Consider the following 20,670-nt stretch of genomic DNA (forward strand, 5'->3'; position numbering starts at 1 on the left):
GGGAGTCCAGAGATGGGCATGGTGACATGATGGAACAAGAGAACACTCAGTGGACCCATACTCTCCCTAATCACAAGGGAAACTAGTGCCTGAACAGGGATCTAGTTAAAAAAAGTGGTGCTAATGATCCATAGAGCCACCGCCAGTCAGTCAGAGGAGACAATATTGACCTGGTATAAGGCCTCTTCCCATGTTCCACTTCTTTGCTTTCAACCTATAGCCCTCTTTGTCATGGGACTTCTCATTAACCGCCCTGGGCTCCTTTGAGAGGAATTATATGCACAACCTGAGTTGGCTGTTCCATTGAGGCTGAGGGGGGAGGGGGGAAAGTCACTATGAACTGAGTGGGTGGGGTGGGGTGGGGGGAATATGTAATACACAAACACTGTTCCTCAGTGGAGGATGGTATGAGTTAGAGTATGTATAGTATGAATGAATAAGGGGAAATCACAGGCTATTTATGAATTTATTCCCCACCTTTCTGCAATGGTACACGAGATGAAATAAGATGAAAAGTACTAGCTAAAAGCAAGACGAAATGAAATCTAAAAACAAAATTGAGCCGACAAGCAAAATCAACGGCAGTTAAAAATAGACATGTGACAGTTTTTAAAGCAGATCACACAACAGACGATTGGGAGCCATGGGAATGTGATACCCTAAACTTATGAAACATCTTAGACCACAATGCTGTGGAGCAATAGACACTAACAGTGCCATCGAATCTACAACGGCTTCCAGGTAAGCTCCATGGAACTTCCTGGCTCTTACTTCTGAGTAAAGTCATGCAGGATTTGCTGTGCAAGTCATAGCTTTATCAAATCACTGAATGAACACATGAGGAGATATTCAACAAAATAACTGTACTAGCGCAAAGATTAGCACTAGGGCAGCAGGACTTCCCCCCATCCCACCTACATCTTGCACTGCCCCCCCCCCAATCTCAGCAGAGGGCAGGGGCAACCCCCAGAATCAATGGAGGAAGCAAGTGGGAGGAGGAAAGGGGAAGACCGGTTCATTGAACAAGGAGAAGTCCTTGCACTGATGGAACCAGGGACTACCTTGAATACAACTCAGGATGTAATAAAGGCTGTTCCGTAATGCAACACCAAATTAACTTTGAATTAAATTTGTAGCCTCCATTTTGGATTATCTAGATAAATTGTCTCCCTCTGCGCTGGGTTCTCTGCCTTGCAAAAAGGCAGTCATATGACACGCAGGATCAAATCTTTGATGTTTTCTTTCTGGCAGTGCAAAATGGAAATGTGGATACGATTTAGGCTTTCTTCATGTTGGGGAGCACCATTTGCACATGTGCAAGACAGAAAGACAGGGCCAATCAGAGAATGACAAGAGCAGTCACTAACCCACCCTTTGCAAATAGCATTTGATGAAGGCTGAAACTGGGGAGAGAGCAGAGGTGCTGAACATGACCAAGTATTTCAGAGTGCTACCTATGTAAGTAATTAGTAGGTCTCTTGACATTAACCTATCTTTCTAAAACTTCTATCTGCCTCCAGCCTACTCATGGAGCTTATAGATGTAAGCTCTTGCCAAACAAGATTTCCATATAAAATATCTAAGTTCATTTGAGATATAGCCTGCAAAATATGAAGTTGCCAGATTGGGAATAAAAGCCTCAGCAACCTATCACTTTTCCACAGTGCCACTCAGAACATCTGTCTGGCTTTCCTCATACATCATTGTTGCCATCATCTTCATGATGTGTTAAGATCAGCAAGAAGCAGCTCTCCTGGTAGTTCCACTGCCCTCAGAAGATTGGGATGGTGGAGAAGGAAATTCTCTGCGGCAGCACCTAAGTAGTGAGATTCCCTTCCCACAGAGTTGTGTTTGGCATATCCACTATACAGCTTTTGGTGAATGCTGAAGATTCCTTTGTCACTTGAGATGCGTGTTTTTAAGACCCACCCTATTCTTGTGGCTACAATTTGTTTTAAATATTCTAAATTCTCCTTTAAATTATGGTGAAGGGCAGGTAAGAAACCAAATAAATCATCTTCATCTGCACATCAAGGAATAATAAGCCACATGAATCATTGTTCCTCAGTTTCCCTGCTCCAAATTGGGTGCATTTCTGAGCATCTCTTAAGAGGAATTGGATATGCTTCCTGAAACGCTTTCAAAAGTCTTCTGAGATTTGTGTGTGTGTGTGTGTGTGTGTGTGTGTGTGTGTGTGTGTAGAGGGGGGCATAATTGAAGAGGCAAGCAATATCATGAAAGACAGCAACCACACACACACACACACATCACGCAAGAGCAATGCTGTAATCCTGGCTCCTAGGCAACCCACCACTAGCAAATCTGGGTTGACGGATTTGTTTTGACTGCAGAACCACACGGACAAATGGAACAGACAGATGGTATGATGCACATTCATGATGCATACCCTTGTATCACAGTCTAGTCCATAGTGTGTGTGTTAAAAACAAAAAACAAAACCCAGCCATAAATGGAGCCAGAGCTTAAATCTCAGCAGTCTGAAGGGGCCTTAATTCTACCTTAATCAGGGTGTGGGGGCTCTCTTTTTATTTGAAAGAATTCATAGAGGAAGGATCTGTGCAAAAATGCCGACTCCCCTCGCCTCCTCCAGTAGTTTTCTTTTGTCAAGGTGGCGTGTAGAGCCTTTAACAAACTCACCACCAAATAATATATATGAGACGGCTGAAGAAGGCCAATGTTAGCATTCACACCCAGCCTGGATTATGTACAGACATGGCAAGAAGTGAGGGGGGATATAAACAGCAACAAAACTTTTACTAGAGATATTCAGCTCAGTCATTGCTTAAGCAACGGACAAGGCACAAATACTGTGGCTGTTTTGTCTCTCCTCACTGCAGGGGAAAGAAAACCCACCCCCTCTTCTTTCCAAACTTCTTTTATCTGGAAGCCTGGTTGACTAAACAGAGAGAAAGCAATTGCTTGTCAGCGAATGTGGTAAGCATTGTTCAACATAAAAGCAGCTATTTATCCTCTAGTGTAGAAACAGCCGGCATACGAAAGGGGCAAACAAATCACCAACTCCCCCCCCCCCGCCCCCCGCTTGAACGAATATGTTTTTTTTCTCTTTGTTTCACTTTCTCTGCTTTGTAAAACATTCCTCACGATCTGCTAAAATGTACAAGCACGGAACAGTTAGCGAGACATTGCATCGTGTTCCGCTACCACGCTGAATAGCTAGCTGCTCATTTTGGACAAGGACGATGTGGTGTTATGGCTAAGGGTGGGGGCTGTGAGACAGAACCCCCGCCATCCCATTGGTTCAAATCTCTCCTTGGCCATGAATGCACTAGGAGGGGGCCTTAGGAAAGTCATTATCTAGCCTTAGGTCATTTACAACATGGGAATACAAACTGCTGCAAAACCAGGTTAGCCAACACGAGGCATGTCCACGAATCTGCCTCATCCTCTGAATGCTGCATCTGTGGATGGGAGGCAGATGTGCATATTCAAGACCCAACCCTAAAATCTCTCTCTGTGTGTTGCCATGTGCACTAAGTCTGCAACTTCACCTGTGTTGAGCACAGGGGTTGAGACTGTAGGGGTTGTTGTTTTTTTAATTGTTGTTTGTTTGAATGTGAATAGACTACCTCACACATTGTTGAACTATGCTTTATCAGGGTTGCTCTGCACAGAGGACTATATTCATGTTTGAGGCAACAGGAGTAAAAGCCTACTGCAGACTTTCCTAACTCGATATGGGAACAGTCAGGGACTGAACATGTGGGGTGCCACACATACAGGTATTTCCCCCCTTTATTCAGGCTTTTTTGACCCTTAATTTGAAGACCTCTTTTAGTTGGGCAGGAGCTGTCAAGCTATGTTTTTAGGTTTTTACTTGGTTGTTTTTAATTGCTTTCAGTGTAAGTCCTTTTGGGTCACTCTGTGAGAAAAGGGACTAATAAATATTGATATTGATAACACACATGCATGCTATACTATACTGTTCCATTCTGTTTTGATTGAAATGGTTTTACTGGTTATTGTTTGCTGGTTGTTTTTATACTACAATGATACATTAAGAGTATTTATAGATTATATATACTGGGAGATTATGATGAAAGGTGGTTCAGAAATCTTATAAACAAGCAAACAAATAACAATAATTGCATGGGGGAACACTGGGAGGGGCGCAGCAGAGGCAAAGCTTTGCCCTACATGTCAGGAATCTGATATATAAATAGCAGTATATTTCCCATTAATGCTGCAACCCTGAATATACAGTGGTACCTCTGGTTATGAACTTAATTTATTCCAGAGGTCCGTTCTTAACCTGAAACCATTCTTAACCTGAAGTACCACTTTAGCTAATGGGACCGGTGGTGGTGGCATGATTTCTGTTCTCATCCTGAGGTAAAGTTCTTAACCCTAGGTACTACTCCCGGGTTAGCAGAGTCTGTAACCCAAAGTGTTAGTAACCAGAGGTGTTTGTAACCTGAGGTACCACTGTATTTCCCTTGGAGAAGTCCTGTTGATCTTGATGGAGTTTACTTTTAAGTACGCAGACTTGGGATTTCGGCTTTATATAATTTCCAGTTTATGAGGCAGTTACAATTTGTATGTAAAAAAATGTTTTTCCTTCAAGTAACCTCAGTGGTTCCCCCCTCCCCAAAAAAGGGAAGGCAGATGTTTGTTAACCACCACAGAGACACCCCATAGTGCTACCTAGAAATGCTAAGGTTTTTGCATGGGCACCTTGTATGTAAGCAGCCTGTCACATGCCATTGAAAAGCAGCCCAGTGAACTTTAAGATGGTGACAGCACTGGGGGCCAAGTCTCTGTTTCTCATTGCTTCTTACTGGTTATCTCAGTAGTACTTGGATGGAGTGTGGGGGGGGGGGGAATAGCATAGGGCTGCAATCTGCGGCCATACATGGGGAGCAGTGTAGCCAGAGGAACAGATGAGATGAGAAGAAAACAAACCAGGCAGGTCAAAAGATCCTGAAGTTTTTTTAAGGTAAAGGTAAAGGTACCCCTGCCCGTACGGGCCAGTCGTGACCGACTCTGGGGTTGCGCGCTCATCTCGCTCAAGAGGCCGGGAGCCAGCGCTGTCCGAAGACACTTCCGGGTCACGTGGCCAGCGTGACGAAGCTGCTCTGGCGAGCCAGCACCAGTGCCGCACACGGAAACGCCGTTTACCTTCCCGCTATAAAGCGGTACCTATTTATCTACTTGCACTTAAGGGTGCTTTCGAACTGCTAGGTGGGCAGGAGCTGGGACCGAACGACGGGAGCTCACCCTGCCGCGGGGATTCGAACCGCCGACCTTATGATCAGCAAGTCCTAGGCGCTGAGGTTTTACCCACAGCGCCAAGTTTTTTTAGATAGGCACAAATTGTTTGTTCTTCTCAGTAGTTTTCCGTTCCTGAGCTAGCTGTCCGAGGAAGCCTAAATCTTTAATTTGCCTGCCTCTAACAGTTGCTTCTGATGACACCACAAAAAGATAAATTATAGCTTTCAGGCCTTCATTTCATTCCTTTCACCTATAATTCTTGAGTTCCAGACTGCCTGTCTGACCACTCAGTGAGGCTTCTTGAAATGAGTAGATCCCTTCCTCCCTTTTGATGGAGTAGGATGGGATGCAGAGAAAGCTTCCTGAATATGCTTTGTATATATGCAGAAAAAGTAGATAGCCTCAGGGACTTTCAATCACACAAACCACAACCTGCTGGGAATATAAAATGGCACAAAGCAGCCTTCTCAAGGCTACAACTATCACCATCCCTGATTGCTGACCATGCCGGCTGCAAGCTAATAGGACCTGTAGCTCAAAACATCTGAAGTGCAACAGGTTGGAGAAGGATGGCTCCTTGTTAGAATAAGCAATGTACCAAAGATGCATAGTTCTTGTACCAGGCTACCTTTGGCTGCACAGTGATGTAGTGCTCATGGTTTTGAGATGGCTGAAGAGAGGTTAGATGAAACATGTGTAACTAGAAACTGCAAACACATTGAAGGACATGGTTAACCTGTTCGTTTTCAATCTCTTTTACTAATGCGACATTTATTGCTTTTTATTGTGAGGCTTTTAAATTTTGTTTTGGTGGCTTTTATTTTATTTGGTGGCTTTGAGGGTGTTTAAAAACAAACAGCTGCTCTTGTATGCCCAAATGATCTCTGCAGCACCAAGGACTGGAAATGCCATTGTAAAAACAAAATCCTGAAATTGCAATATCAAATTCAGCATTAAAAAATCAAGCATGGTGTCTCTAGTGATGAATATTCCTCACCACTCGTGCATTTGGATACAGTTCACAGAAACAACTTACTTGTGCCTTTTTCTAAGAATGTAATGGCAGAAGAGGCCATTGCATTGCATCTTGATGGACTGATAACATGCCTCATCGGCTCCTTGTGAGCAGACACAGAAGATGCTGGACCAACTGCCTTGAGCCAACTTTGTCACTCGTCTGCCTCTTCCAATTCATCTGGGAAAAGAAGGAAAATGTAATTAATACACATCTCTCTGTGTATTAACAGAAGCAGCGTGGATAAAGGAACATCATGAAATAGTTATTTGTTATTTTTATGCTCTACCCTTTATTTTGGAGCACAGGGTGGCTTCACATAATTTATTGTCAAAACAGCCATATACAGTAAGACACAAAACAGAAATATAAATTACTCCACTATAATAAAACACAGCAGAGCAGCAGTATAGTTAACTAAGGGACTACACCCCCAGCACAAAATAATTAAGAACCAAACAACAGTGCAAACAAAAAAGTCTTCAGATTGCATTTAAATATACTGACATTGGGGGCAAACTGAATAGTGTGGTAAACAAGGTAGGTTTGTGTAAATGTAGTTTGATGCAGTGTGTATGAGAGAGGGGGGGAGGGAGATGAGGATGATGAGGATGAAGAGGATGATGATGCTCTGCATGTGACAGACTTAACCGTTCAGGGGTCGCTTTTAAAGAAACTTCATTTCCCCCCCCCCCAAAAAAAATACCTCAACACTTTTTACAGGCATTCCTGCAGGTCCTGCAACTAAGCCACATTTTGTTTGTTCTGAATTCTGAACATTCTATCATGCTCAAGTTGAGAGAACTCCTGGTGGGGCCATTCAGAACAGAGCAGGCTTGATTCCCAAGGCGTTTGGTAGTTATATATTTTGTGCAGCACTATATTTTGTACATCACCTTAAGATATGTACATGGAAATTAATTCATTAATCACCATCTCACCATAGCAAGGAAGACTGCTAGCAGATGGATGAGAAAATCATTGTAGGGATGCCCAACCCCAGCTTAATTCTTGGGACATCTTACAGCAAGAATAGCCAACGTGGTGCCCTCCAGATGTGGCAGGCTGCAACCTCCATCAACTGCTGCCAGTGTTAAAGAGAGGAGCTGAATTTCACAACATCTGGAGGATACCACAGGAGTGCTTGCTTGAACATGCAACCTCTGTATCTGTCTATTTCCTATGTATGTATTTATTTAGTTTGGATGATTTATATTCTGCTGTATGAACAAACCACAGGGCGATTTACAACCAAGTCAAATTAGATAAAAAGAATCTATAAACTCCATAAATAACACAGCCCTTAAGATACAAAACACAACTCACTAAAGGAGCACTTTACTAAAAACCAACAGCAGCAGTGAATTCATTTATCTAAACAAGTCTCTTCTCCTCCAAGTGCTTGCCCGAAAAGATACATCTTATCCAGCCACACAAAACTACAAAGTGATGGGACCAGATGCACCTCAGCAGGGAGAAAGTTCTACATGTGAGGAGCCTCTACTGAAAAGCCTGTTCCCCGTGGTTCCAACACTACATTCTTTGTCCTGTATAGGGACTACCCAGTGGACCTGAACTTGAGAGCGCATGCAAGTTGATGTGAAAGAAGGCATCTTAGCAGATATTTGGGTCCTGGACCCAAATATCAGAGCAAGTACCTTGAATTGGACAATCACAACCAGTATATGTGTATGAGCTCATCTTCAAGAGCAGCCCCACATACAGCACATTGCAGTAGTCCAGCTTGAAGGTCACAAGAGGATGAGTACCAAAATAGCCATGCTATCCTTATCTAGAAATGGCCGAAGGTTGGCACAGGCACTTCCAGCCTCCAAGGCCACTTGGGCCTCGAGTGATAACAGTGGTTCCAGGAATACCTCTGAACTGCACACCTGCTCCTTCAAGGAACCCCATTAAGAGCTGGCAATATTTATTTATTTATTTATTTATTTAACGAAAAAATTCTACACTGCTTGATTGTAAAAGAACCTCTAAGTGGATTACAAAAAAACCAACAGTAAAACAATAACATTTCACTAAAAAGGAAAAAAAAAAACCAACAGCTGTAATTTAAAGCATTCAGAAGGTTAAAAATGTAGTAAGATAGTCTGCCTGATATCAATAGGTAGGGAAGTCCAAAGTGTTGGTGATCATCACACCAAATGATCGCGTTCTTACAGATGCATTGCAGGTACTATGTGACACGTGTACAGTGCCAGTTCCACCAACTGAAGCAGCCTAGTTGGCACATTTGGGGTAAGCTGACCCAAATTGTTAAAGGCTTTGTATACTAGCAGTAACACTTTGAGGTCAGCCCAGTAATATAAAGGACTGTTCTCTGTAGAGAGGGCTCCATGGCCACTCTAACAAAGATCAAGCTTTGGCCACCTCATTCCAATGGTTTCCTCAAATGTACCTTTTCTTTATCTCATATCTGTGAATAATTCCCACTCCTTCCTATGGGGAAAAATATAATCATGTAGGGAGCCTGTAGTCAAAGAAGACAAAACCTAGCCTTCACAGGGGGCGCAACGGGAGTGGAGTGATACTGCCTACACCTCCAGAGGACCTTGCAGCACAGAAACCTGCTTTTTCTCCTTGCATCAGATGTCACAATGATGACTATTTTCCTAGTTGTATGCTATAGCACAATAGCAGATTGAACATTTAATGCATTGTGATGCAAATAATCTGTCACGCCACAGTCATATTTCACCATATTATTTTACGTCTATTTTTATTTTAATAATTGCAAAAACAGGTTGTTGTTGTTTTTTAAAAAAAATCAAAATAAAACTTGGTTTGTCAGGAATACTATATCTACTTACTTACTTACTATTGTAACCTACTCCCCTTTCTTTGGAGTGTTTTTTTCTTTCTTTTAAGCATTGCTGTTGCTTGTTGGAAGTATGTTAAGCCATGATTTAGCATGATACGTAAACCCAGTGTGTACGTATATCAGGGTTTGGTTGTTTACTCTTGTAATGGGTCAGTGTGTCTGGCTGTTAACCAAAGGTTGGTGGTTCGAGCCTACCTAGGGAGCTGCAATTAGCTTTGGAACTGAACACCTCTCTCAGCATTGTGGCCAGTAGGAGGACTTTGTAAGCTTTTGCATTCATTTCCCCTTAAAGTCAGCTCATTGTTGCTGGGAGAAAAAGCTTCCAAGCTCCACCCAGCCACATGGGAAGAAGAGAAGGGAGTGAAAATTGTGTGAGCCTGGGAGTCACTGGAGCTCTTTCCTGCTTGTGTATTTCTTGCTTAAACATAGGTCAGCATGATGTGCAGCTGCAGCCAATGCCTCTGCCAAAGAGATTGGCCCATTATGAAATCCACTGGTATGCTCTCATAGAAAAAACAGGTGCCTGCAGGAACACACTGGCAAAGCAGCATCTAGCAGGATTGAATACTCTGTGTCTCCCTGCCCATCAGCTGACATCACCCAGCAAACAGGTGGCTGTGGTTTGGGGGGAAATGACCTCAACTTCAACCACCCCTGGAAAGCCAAGATTGACCATAGCACTGGATGTTCCTTATCCCTGATATAAAGCCTAGTTTGTAACTCCTGCCTGTACTGTACATGGGTTGTGAGCTCTGCGTGTTTTGATGGGTTGCAAGTTGTATAGGCTAGCATTATGCCAACATTTCCAAATCTCCATCTAAGTGACATGACCTGGAGAGATGAGGACGTATGAAACCCCTGCAACATTTTATACATTACATTTTGAAATCTATGTTTATTTAAGCTACTCAGTAACACAAAACTGTGAATATAACCAACCTGCAACATTTTACACATTATATTTTCACATTATATTTTCACTTTTATGCTTAAGATGTTCAGAAGTCCAACTAAAAACTGTGAATGTTATAACTAAAAACTGAATGTTATAACGCTGTTTCAACGGATTGTTCTCGTGGTTAATTTTAGCTGTACTGGAGCCACACGTTGAAAAAAATTAAATAGACGTTTTCCTACTGATCCCACCCTTTAAGTCTGCAACTAAAATGCCTCAGTATGGATAAGAACATATACATTGGGGCTTACTTCAGAGTGGACACTTATGGGATTGCACTAAAATAAATATTACTTGACATTAGAACATCAGGAGCAAAATATTCCATGTCATAATCTATATAGAGATTCAAAGAACTTCACTCCAGATGTCAATCAAATTTGCAAATACTTAACAAAAGGGCCTCCTTTCAAAACCAAAGCTAGTAGTATGTTCAACACACTTACACCATTGACTTTTTAAAATTATGCTATTTTTAAAAAGTAACTCTTCATATCAAACATTATTCAATATGCCATTTTTACCAAGTCTATTCAGTTGGATCAAGATATGATCCAAGATATGAACTTGGGCTTCACAATGTTAATGCATGACCTTAATTAGCTTACAAGATTATACATACATACATACATACATACATACATCTATGTGAACACTGCCTATAAACCAGTGCTTGTGTGTGTACGTGTGATTTTCTTAATCTGCAACAAAATCTGAGTTTGTGATATGACTTGTATACAAAACCTACAGTTCTAAAATCACATTGGTTTCAGTGGAACACTTCCCTGTGTGTTTTGAACCATGGCCTTAATCTGCAGCATGTTAACAAAGCATGGAAGCCCAGTGGAACTTTTTCTGGGTAGCACTCCAGCTTCTTTCTGAATTTCCATTTTCCATATATATTTATATATATAATGGTTACAGTCATCAAGGCTGCAATGCCTTCCATTTACACTGTGTAAGGAAGATTTTGGGCATCACACGACAGGACAGAGGCTGAAACAAAGATGTGTTCTTCCAAGCCCAGATTCCCAGCATGTTCGCACTTCTGTCTCAGCGATGTCTACACTTGCTTGGTCATGTACATGGGGGGGGGGGGAGGCAGGATCCCGAAGGACGTCCTTTACAGGGAGCTGGCCTCAGGCACCAGGCTTGTTGGCAGACCAACTCTGTGTTAAAAAGATGTCTGCAAATGTGACATGAAGGCTGAAAGAATTAACCCTTCTATGTAGGAATCCTTTGCATACGACCGCAGTGCCTGCAGACAGGCAGTCAGGTCGTGTATCCACAGCAATGACCAGAGGAGAGATGTCTACTGGGAGGAGCATAGAAAGAAGAAATGCCATGGTGCATCTGCACCAGCCAAACCAGACTCCTTCATCTGCCCCAGCTGTAATAAAACATGTCTCTCCCGTTTTGTCTCTACATCTCCAGCAGGTGCTATAACTGTAACAGTTTTGACTTTACCCCTGATGATGCACTCTTCCATTGTCTCTCAAGACAGATGGGTGCCAACAACAGTCTTCAAAACTGAGCAACTAAAAACTCTTGTCATGAAAGTTGCATTTAAATTTCTAATATGAAGCAACCCGGCAAATGTAATCTTACAATAAAAAACAGCAGTTGCTTTGACTCATGATGAGGAAGACATACAATAAATACAAATATTTTGAAATTTATGAACACCCCAGTCCCAAGAAATTTTGTGGATCTTAATTGAAACTTGGAATTCTTATGTTTTGTTCAAGCAGAATTACCCGGATTTCACTGTTGTTGTTAATATAAGAAAAACAGATACAGATTTATATTACGGAAAGGAAAATGAGAAAATTAACAAAAGGGAGAAAAATATTTATACGTTAGAAACTAGTTCTTGCAAAACATTGTAAATAAAGTCATTTCCCCCCTACCAAATGCATTACACTGTCCACAGTGAAATAATTAGTTAAATTTGATAAAATAGCAATATTTCAAAATTTGATGTGCCGTTTTGAAAATGGAGGGTCAGCCATCTTTCTTTCAACTAGTTGTGATACACGTCTTGGTGGCAGTAAGTAGATTAACAGTCAGTAGGTCAAAAGCTTTTAAAAAGAACTTGCAGGTCAGTCTCACTGAGAAAATCCTTTAAACAGACGACTCCTGTAACTAGCTATGGAAAACCTGTGGCTGCCCAAATTTTGTAGGACTGCAACTCCCCCTACCCTAACAACTGGCCATGCTGATTGGAGCAGCAACAACATCTGAGTAGAAAAACACATGGAGGCCCCTGATTACTGTCTCATGAAGCATATAGTCTGGGAACTATATGCCAAAAACAACAACAACCGCACTAAGCTAAAATTGGTGGGCATCTAAGTAGAAATAGTGGTGCAAAGGAAGAACTGGTTATCTAAGGGCAAGGGCTATGGCTAGCGGGACTGGGAAGGAAGAAGATGTGGTAAACTTCTAGGGCTTTTCGGCCAGATATTTATGAAATTTATGGCCATCCTCAGATTTGCCTTATTTGTATAACAAGTACCACTCTTCATCTTTTGATATTCCATTACGGAAAATCTGTAGTATCATACAGGAAGTGTTTTATGACATTGACATCTTCATTCTCTTTTTCCCCCAGTCCCCATTGCCTCATCTCTGTTCTCTGTGGTCTTCCTTTCCAGCCCTGCTTTGCCATCTTAACTGCAGAAACCACCACGAATTCTAAGAGCCTAACAGTGCAATCTTAAGCATGTCTACTTAGAAGTAAATCTCACCGAGATCAATGAGATTTACCTAAGATTGTGTGTACAGGATTGCTGCCTCCACCTCTGCTTTGTAAAGGAATCATTTGAGTTCTGGAAATATATGCAAAATTATTTTATCTGCATAATTCATATATTGAGGTTCCTTGTTGCAGTGCCTGAAAAATATTTATTTGGCGAAGATCATGAACAGCCTGAAGTAAAAGGTTAGAGTGTGCTCTATAAAACTGAGAATTTTCTATTCAGTCTTTCTTCATGGAAGCGATCATGCCTGTAAAGTGTCCCTCTTTGCAGCTATTTTGTTGAGCTTAGTATATACAATTCTCATCTTCCTAAGAATGCTTTCCCCTGCATTTTGCCTCTGAAGCCTTGGACATCTTGCCAGCTCTGTATTCTTCTCGCTGGTGTTTTACACATGAAGTCTATTTTCCTCGAGCAAATGGGATCTTTGTGCCTTTGTCTCCTTCGCTAGCTTTCAGGCATGTTTTGGCAGAAGCTTTGACTGTCGAGGCACTGGAAAGGCAGGGAGGAGGAGGGACCATGCAGTCATTTGTCAGCTTTTCCCGCATCTGTAATTTTTTGTCCACTCAGCACTATTAGAGGGGCTTAGAAAAGGGGAACTCTCATAGCTGGAGAGAGTCAAAAGCTTTTAAAAAGAACTGCCAGACAGTAATAGTCAAAGTGGGGAGGGGAGTGGGCTGGATTTAGGAGAAAATCCACTAAACGAACTGCAAGCTATAGGATAAGTATTCACACAGTTCTTTGAATTCAGACAAATGCGTGCTATATCTGCAGACTGCAGTGGACAAAGTTGCTGTAACCTTTTTTTTACAAATATTGTTCAGAATCTTAGATTCCCATATCTTCTCCGCAGAAAGGACGGCTCTTCAGGGCATTAGAGCAAAGCGGCCTTTTTCTTTTTACTCAAATTATCTTCACCTACCATCCAGGAATCTTTAGGAAAGCATGGGTGACTTTAGAATGGTCACATGAAAGCAAAGAATGCTCAGAACACTGTTCCTTCCTTTCTACATGAGGATCCATTCCAATATTTTATGAACTAGTAATGCTGATCTTTTACAATTTCTGTAGGTTGTTCAGTTCTGAGCTCCTGCTGTGAGCCGTTAATTAATCAGTCTGACAAACTGAGGAAGTATCCAACTATGTAAGAAATTATTGCTCCAGTGACTAATAAGGAGGGTAGGAGTTGCGGTGATATATTTTTTTGGCAAGAAATAATGAGGCTTTACATTGTTTGCACTAAAACACATTGTTATCTCAATCTCTGGTTTAGCAGAAACATGAAAGGGCTCATCAATATTTCCCTTGAAAAGTCTAGACAGGAGTTAAAAGAGCTACTTCTCCAGCCTGAAAGGATCCTGTTCCCAATAATTAATAACAGGAAGCAAGTAAACAAGGTTTTAGTGACAAATGAAATGACAACAGTAACATGTGTCGAGTAATGTTAGATCCCAGTTGAGCAGCGCAGCTTAGTGTTAAGTGTATAGGAGCAGATTATGCTGTAGACATATTAAAATTCTGCCCGAGCCTAATGGAGGTACGCGATAGCAGAAGACTTTGGGTTCAATGATAAAGATAATGCATGTTAATTACAGCATGAGATTCTTGACCTTTCAAAACTCTTAAACTGTTATAATCCAAGCACACTTCCTCCTTTGTAATTATTTAAAATACTGTGTCTTGCAAGGGAGTCTTTCATGTTTATTTAAAAGCAACCAGAAGGCATTCCTGACATTTCCTGGAACAAAAAATGTATATGTTGGAAGATAAGGAACAACAGGAACACACACACATATAGTTATTAAAATCAAACTACAAAAACCTATGGAGAGGGCCACTTGCACAACTCTTGTTTGTGTTCTGACCTTTTAAATCTGACAGATGTATAGAGATGACTGGGCATCCAATGACACAGTGCATAGCGGTGCTTGAGGAATTATATCTCTGTGAGCAGACCTGATCCATACCACCAGAACTAATGTGCAGCTTGGAATGCAATTGGACAGTTTAGATGTACCCAAAATGCATTAAGATTAATATTTTAGCACAAAGTTAGTTTAGAATAGAATGCACATAAAATAGTTATTTAAATATGATTTTGATTTTCTAAAAAACAGATTAATGTGGAAACAGGAATGGACACATGAATACATGTGAAATGTTGCACGGACCTGGGATAGCTCAGTTGGTAGAGCGTTAGACTCAATGTCCGGAAGGTCATGGGTTCGAGCCCAAGGTTGGGCAAAACATTCCTGCATTGCAGGGGGTTGGACTAGATGACCCTCCTGATCCCTTCCAACCCTGCAATTCTATGATTCTATAGACTGATTCATCCAGTCCTAGCATACGGTGACTTTTCAATCAACTTTCAGGGTCTGTCTAGTGACCCTCATCACTCTGGTGCCTTAATACCAAGTCACAAGTATCAGATTCTGCGTTAAATCTGCTCTTGTACTGAATTACCGCAAAGCAGGCTATAGGTGGGGCTGCATGTTTGTGGGTTCCTCATTTGTGAAATGCTCTTCTTGGGGAAACTTGCCTGGTGCCTTCATTGCATATCTTAGCGGCAGGCAAAAACATTCTATTCACTCAGGCTACTGGCTAATTAAACAGCCTATGGCCTTTTAAACTAAGTTGTGGGAGTATTATTTCATTTGATATTATGTTATGCATTTTTTGTGTTTTTATACTGTAAACCACCCTGTGATCCTCATATGAAATGTGGTGCATTCATTAAATGAATGAATGAAGTTTGAAAGCTCCCACATTTTTAAAAAACAAACTAATCCTGCACCATAAAACTTGCATGCAAAGATGATAACGTAGAACCCTGCTAACTGATATGATTTTAATTTTCTCTAGAGAAGTGTTTTTATTATTTGGAGGAGAACAGAGCATTCAATAATTTCACCCATCTGCAGTCTTTAGTAGTACAGACCAGAAACCGTTTTACCCCACACACTAGTTTTTGTTTGAATTAATTTTAAGCACAAGTGACCAGGCAGGTGATTCACAACAGTTTCCTTCCACTGCCTGCTCAGAAATTGTGGTGTCTGCATTTTACCTTGGTGGAGGGGGGTGGGAGAAGGAAAACAAGCTCGAAGTGCACTCTTCTGATCTAAATGACACAAAGATAAATATGGAGGAACAATGTTTATTTCATTGCTGAAGAGTTCCCTCAGTAGACTTCCCTTGGCTTGCGATAAGTGAGTTCAGAACTGGGGCCCTAACTATTTTCTTTCCTGCTGCAGAAAGGCTGGTATTTATGGAAATTGAAAGTCAAATGTATGAAGGCAAGCCACGGAAAAAAAATATAGTTTGATATTAGTTGGTTGCATAGGGCTTGGCTTACTGAATTATGGCTCCATCTGCTCCCATGCCTCCTATACAAATTACACTGTGTGCCACACACGGCATGTTGTTTTGGCAGTGACCTTGAAAAACAGAACAGCAGGGATGAGGTTTTTCTGTTGATTCTCAAGTGTACAAAGTTGTAAATGCATAGATCTTTACAGGCTTGGACATTTAATATATAGTTGCTAAATTATATGTCTGTTCTCCCACCTCTCTATACAAGAAACAGATAAGAGTTAACTCTGAGAAGACAGGTAAAAATATACCTATGGTACATTCCTACTCAACCTCTTTCCCCCCCCCCCCAAACTCTTTTGTACATGGGAGATTAACAGCTACACTGTACATGGGTATTGAGATGAATGCTAAGTAAGAACCTCTCTGTAAGCCGGGCTGGAATGAACTTGACTGATTTGAAAATATATATACCTGAGTATAGCATGAAATTGTATGTCTGTGCAGGGAGAGGTGCTAATATAATCTACCCTAATTTAAGCAAATAACAAAAAGTGCTAAGTTTAAGTTTTTGCTGCAAAATACGGGCAATTGGGGGGGTTGTCCTAGTTGCTTTTTGAATGTTTCACTAATAACTTATGAAAAATGATATCTTGTTAAGCAATTTGCTCCACTTCAATCAACCATGTAACGTCTCCAATCCATTCAATGGGGCCATCTGCCTTTGGCTGACACTGAAAAACCCTTGCGGGTGCTCATGATTTGCATTTGGGAGAGCAATAGTTGAACCACTTTCTCCCATTTTGTTGTCTGATCACATGCAACATTTAGAGACTCTGCACCTGAGGGCGTCCCGAAACAAAATGATGGGCCCCTAGTGGACCATTGTGAGATTAGCCGGCTGAAGTGGCTACATATCAAGCAGCACCAGGTAGCTGGTGTTAAACCCCTTTTCATTCCATACCACGCTCCAGAACGACATGAGCTTGTAAGAAATGAAAGAGGTGGTAGAAGTCGACTTCAGTATCACTCCCCAAGTGTGGAGCACCAACACAAACAAGGATTTCCAACAGCAAGTTTGAACTTATCTCCCTTTGCATGGATTGCCGTTGCCAATAAGAGCTTTCTGGCAGCAGCCCACGCGCAGGCTGAGCACCTGTTCAAACCCTCCCAACTTGTGACATGCAAGGCAATGGAATAACTGATGGATGCAACATTAAAGACTTCAAGAACACTGTTGAATTGGAAGTTGGAGCACTGTGAATGATTACATGTATTTATTAAGAATTCAAGGAGGATAACGATGCTAGTCTCGTGCTGCCAAAGAAACAATGAGTTCTATAGTAACGTAGAGCCAAACAAATGGATTGCAGCACGTGCTCTTGTACACAACACCCCACAACACGAGTTTGATAAAGCAGAATGTTGTTGACACAGCATGCCTCTGCACGATCACTACTTTGATCGTGCAGTTCGAGCACACGCCAGAACTTTGTGCAGTTAAAAGTGAACTTGAGAGCTCTGTTGCCTTCAAAACTCATCATCATCATAACCATCCCACAAACAAATCAGAACAAATGCACAACAAAGAGCAAATACAATCTAACTTTTGTGTAAGCTTTCTGCAAGCAAATCAGGATGAATGCTCAATAAACAACACCTCAGGAGGGGTCCCAAAGCTCACACCACAATAAATTTGTTGGGCATTGAGGTGCCGCTGGCTTGCCCATGAAGTGGGGTGAAGCAGCCATCTTGGGTGGCAGAAGCCCCCAAACTGTTGCCCCCATGAGTGCCCCACCCACCCACTTCCAATTTTCATCAAGATCTCACGAAAATCTTCTGAAATCTTGCCAGAACTGACCACCGCCACTTAATACCACCAGCAAAGGATGCTTCGGAGGGGGATGGCAGAGCAGGGTGGCACTTTCTGATTTTCCTCAAGAAGTGAAATGGGATGCACCACCCCAGCCTAGGACTTCACTATTGCTGGATCAGTTCTATTGCTTGCATTTCACAGCTCCAAATACAGGATAGACCCAAATAAACGTAGAGCTTGCTCATAGAGAGTGCTTAGTTTGAAAGCATTTCATAGGGCCCTGCTTACTTTTTCCACCTTTTCTTATAATAGGAGCAAGAGAACACAAAGGAGGTCTTTGATTTTACTATTATGGCAGCTACCCTTTGGAACTCACTGCCAATGGAAGTTTGATTGGCTCTCCTACTTCACTGCCAGAAAAAAAACAACATGTTTATTCTATCTGGCATCCACTGGCTCCTTCTTGAAATTATCTGCATAGCTTTCTGCTTTCTATTGTGGTTTTAATGTTCTAATTTAACCCTCTTTAAAAAAAAAAAGTATGTCACTATGAGTGATTGCCTAATCTTAAAAATGCAACTCAGACATTCTATAAATAGACAGACAAATACTACACGTAACATTCTCTCATATGCAAGGGAAGCCAGAGTTTCTCTCATCTCTCTTCAGGAATGTTACTTTAGCTGCATGCAACCCCATAAATTGTAAGCACATCCATCCCCTCCCCAAAGAATCCCAGGAACTACATGCTATAGTTCCTAGCACCCTTAACGAACAACAGTTCCCAGGTTGGTTGGGGATGTGCTTTAAATGCATGGCATGTACACAGCCTCTTTGTAGAAGTCACATTTCTGTTGACATAACCTAGAGGGAAGCAACCTGAACCAACTGTCACCAAGGGGATGAATTTTCAGCTACCTGTGACCAGTCACAGCTGGTGTGGTGGGGCAGAGCTATGGAGAAAGTGTCCATGCTGGGAGAGCATGCTGTATTCCTTACACAATTTAGAACTCTCAGCAACCATGGGGAGCCTACAAGAGGAAAGCAGGCTCGCCTCTGAAGAAATTACACCTTGAATTCATGCGAGCGATGGTGGGGGAAGGAGTCATGGAGCCAAATGATGGGAATGCAAACCATGCACCTACCTTCCCCCTCATGCAGTTCTAATGTCTTGGGGAGTGGGGTGTGTGGGAAGAAGATAGATTTAAACAAAAAGGATTTGTGTGCTTAGTCTTTGATGCCAGTAAAATCAAATCAAGTACTCCTAGAGTTCAAAAGGCTTAGTGATTAGTGAATGTTTTTTAAACTACAACTACTACCATCACTAACTGTTGTTGTTGCTTTTTTTTAAAAAAAAAATTAACAGGCCAATCACATCACATTATCCATATCGCATTGATTCCAAATTATACAGCCAAATTTGAAATTATTTTTTTTTTGGGGGGGGGGATACCCATACATCAAGCTCAGCTTGAGTCCAAAACTATCACTTGTCTTACTGCATTAATTAGACAGTTCTGTCCAGTTTGATCCAGATAGTCCTTTGTTACTTCCTTTCTCTTCTTGTTGTTATCATAAATCCCTTTCTTTGCGATCTCTGATGGTTTTCACAAGCAGGTTAGAAGCTGGCATTCTATGTGGGTTTTGTACTCTTCCAAAAATCATATCAATCCGGGACTCTGGTTTCTCTTCAGATCGTATAAATCTTTCGCCTTTAACTGTTGCAATTTTAATTTATCATCACCAAACTGTACTTGCACTCTTCTATCGGTTTTGCTTTATGCAAATGCTTCAAGGGCTGTGATTTCAGGAATGCAAAGGGGTGATTTCTTTTCTTTTTTTTTTAACTCCGCTTTTGTTATGGCCAAGGGCCAATGTAAATAAATTTTACTACATTTGTTCTGCAGCTGCATGAGGCTTAAATCACTGCTCAGCCACAAATGGAAGCTGGACTCAGATGAGGTAGGGTCTTTTCTATTCTTTTCTTTTGCTCCTGACAGTGAGGTGTCCCTGCCACCTCCCCGCTATGGTTACCACACGTATGTGTCAAGGTTGCTGGAATGGCGCAGCATGTCTTTCCTGGTTGCGCTCCTCCTTCGCCTCCACGAATACACAGGAGGAGGAGAAGGAAAACTCAAGGCACACAGACCCACTGCTGGGCAACAAGCTTTCCTAACAGCTCGGGAGAGGAAGGTCAATCACCCCTCCCCAAAGAGGCTCTCCAAAAAAGCTAGCTGCTGATCATAGCTATCTGAAAACCAAGGGGATAATTCAAACTCAGTATCTACCAGCATGAGAAAGTTAGGATTTGGTAAATCTCTGGTTCAATCAGGACTATGCTAGTGTAAGTTCCCCAGCTAGAGATATGCTGTAAGGCTAGTGTTAAGTCCCCCAAAAGGGGCATGAGAGGGGCATGACTGAGCAGGAGGGAACTTACGCTGTGTTCTAACTCCATTCAGCTCACTCATGTAACCTGGCAACCTGGCAGAACTTGAACTGCCAACAAAAGTGGTGCAAGTCAAACACTATTTTAAAATTCTAGTCTTCTTTCTGCCTGGTTTGGGCTGGTTCAGCCAGCAATAGCCTTGCTCTGGAACAGGGTCTGGATCTGGTGTGCTTTGCACTAGCTTAACTTAAACTGCTTGAAAATCATGCTGTTTTCCTATAGTTAGGGTTGCTGCCTAAGAGAATTTGTTCTGGATTATATAGCTCCTCCTGGTTTTCTTA

The 20,670-nt window shown here is 41.8% G+C and overlaps 1 long non-coding RNA gene across 1 annotated transcript in view; it reads right to left on the reverse strand.

Moving 5' to 3' along the window:
• Nucleotides 1–20,670, reverse strand: part of LOC310765448 — a 101,954-nt gene that overhangs the window by 46,229 nt on the left and 35,055 nt on the right. The window contains exon 2 of the long non-coding RNA XR_014549594.1: nt 6,287–6,445. This is a non-coding gene — a long non-coding RNA (uncharacterized lncRNA). The remainder of the gene's footprint in view (nt 1–6,286; nt 6,446–20,670) is intronic.

Source organism: Podarcis filfolensis (assembly GCF_964270895.1).
Source record: "Podarcis filfolensis genome assembly, chromosome: 6".
NCBI classification, from domain to species: Eukaryota; Metazoa; Chordata; class Lepidosauria; order Squamata; family Lacertidae; genus Podarcis; species Podarcis filfolensis.